The sequence below is a fragment of the Myotis nattereri genome (assembly GCF_964212035.1).
Source record: "Myotis nattereri genome assembly, chromosome: X".
Classification (NCBI taxonomy): Eukaryota; Metazoa; Chordata; class Mammalia; order Chiroptera; family Vespertilionidae; genus Myotis; species Myotis nattereri.
In genome coordinates, this window is record NC_138078.1 from 148463194 (window position 1) to 148465844 (window position 2651).

Here is a 2651-nt window from a genome sequence, read left to right on the forward strand (position 1 = left end):
AAAAATACCCACCAAGAATGCCTATGGTATAATTCCATTTATATAAAATTGCAGAAAATGCAAACTAATCCATAACAACACAAAACAGATCAGTGGTTGCCTATGGATGGGGGAAGGGTGTGGGGAGGGAGGTTGGATGACAAAGGGGTATAAGGAAACTTATGGGGGGAGGGGTGATAGCTCATTTCTTTACATTTTAATTTTTTTCCTATGGATACATTTTTTAAATGTTCATTATTTTTGATGTAGTGTTTTTCCCCTTTTATTGAATTTAATGGGATAACACTGGTTAACAAAGTTTTATAGGTTTCAAGGGTACAATTCTACAATACATCATCTGTACACTTATTGTGTTCACCACCCCAAATCAAGTCCATCACTATTTATCCTCCCTATACCCTCCTCCATCTCCCTGCCCTATTTGATGTATGAGATATGATTTCTGCCCACCTCTCCCCCACCCTCAGGGAAATCACCACACTGTTGTCCTGGTGCATGGGTTTTTTTCTTTTTTCTTATTTTCTCAATCCCTCCACCTACCCCACCCTGACAGCTGTCAGCCTGCTTTCTATCTATGGCTCTGTTCCAATAAAACTTTATTGTACTGAAATTTGAATTTCATGTAATTTTTTACATGTCATGAAATATTACTCTTCATTTATCAACCATTTAAAAATGTAAAAACTACCCAGCCCTCATGTATCAGTGGTTGAGCATTGAACTATGAACCTGGAGGTCATGGTTCAATTCCAGGTCAGGGCACATGCCTGGGCTGTGGTCTTGATCTCCAGTTGTGGACGTGCAAGAGGCAGCCAATCAGTTCTTCTCTCTCATCATTGATGTTTCTATTTCTCTCTCTCTCTCCCTTCATCTCTGAAATCAATAAAAATATATATTTTTAAAAAGAATGATATGAAACAAATATTGAGTAGTATTAAATGGATATAGAAGGTGACAAAGACATATTACATATACATAATTGATGTCCTGAAGAGGAAAATAGATCAGAAAAAAAAGTTCAGCAAAATAAAACTTCCCTGAAATAAAAGGCTTCAATCATGATTGGTACAGTTTACTGTAACCAAGGTAAAATCAAATTAACAAAAATAAAGACCAAAGCATATGTTTTTAAAGATCCCTAACTTCAAGCATAAAGAAAGAATGTGGCAGAAAGGTACAAGGAAAAAAAAGAGCAGTTTAGTCTAAGAATTCTCAGTAGCATCACTAAATTTTAGAAGAGAAACATTTACCAAGTTCTCAGGAAAAGAAAGTATAACATTAACAATCAGGGTTCAATTAAGTGGATTCACTATGAGTATTATGGAATAAGGAATTTTTACATGAATTAAGCCATACACAAATGTGGGAGTAGCTGAGGAAGTTAAGGTATGGACGGGGGAGTTGGGAGAAACACTGGCATGAATAGGTAAGTCAGAGTTTGCAGGAAACTCTTAGAAGCCAGGCACATCCAGCTGCTGATGTGAGATTATTAATGGGGAGCTAATGGAGAAGTCTAAGAAAAGCCTTTGCCTTTGTTGGTCTTTAGCCAAGCATCTGGTGGTAGGCCTGGGCCACTGTTGGTCAGCAGACTGGGAGATGCAAAGAAGGGCTGAATAGAGTGGAAGAGAGTGAGGAAGAATTAAAACCTTCTAGGTACCCCATATCTGTAGCCCTGAATCTAATCTTAAACTTTTAGAGTAATGATGTTTGCTCCTTCACTGTGACCTCTTAAATCTCTTGCAATTTCTACTTTTGGACAACTCTAACCTGGAATCCAACAGGATTCTTGAAAACACATTTTCAATAGAGCAATACCTAATATTTTTTCTATCAGAAAAGTTTGATGGTGAAGTAACTACCTGAGCTCAGAAATCCCTTCAACTTTGCTGTTGTTTTCTTTAGTTAAGTTCACTTAAATAATGTTCACCAAAGTCAACACTGATCTCCTTGTCACAAAATCCAAGAACCAGTTTTCCATCCTCATATAAATGAACCTCTGGCTGCTCCTTCCCACTGTCCTCTATAAATAAATTCTTCTCAAATGTTAGTAGCACAAGTCTTGGTACTAGGCCTGCTTTTCCTGTTATTCCAAACATTTTCTTTAGGTGGTTGGATGAGGTTAAGATACCACAAAGGTCTCAAATCCTGCCCAAGTACAGAGAGTTGTAGGGGGACCTAGGCAGCCTCAGGAAGTGGGATGTATCTAATAATCATCGTGAACTTCTTTCCATACATAGTTCTAAGTACTTTATACAGATAAATGTATTAATTTATTATATGGGTTGAATTATGTCCCCCCACAAAAGATATGTCAAAATCCTAACCCCCAGTACATCAGAATATGACCTTATTAGGAAAGAAAATCTTTTCAGAGTAATCAAATTAAAATATCGCCATTAGGGTGGGCCTAATCTAATGTGACTGGTATCCTTATAAAAAGGGGGAAGTCGAACACAGACAGACACAGAGAGGGAACACGATGTGAAGACACATAGAGAGAAAATGACCATGTGACGGAAGTAATGCATCTACAAGCCAAGAAATGCCTGAGGCTACTGAAAACTTGAAGAGATGCAGCTAACAGTTCCTGACACCTTGATTTCAGACTTCTGGCCTCCCAAACTGTGAGACAATAAATTTCTGTTTTTTTT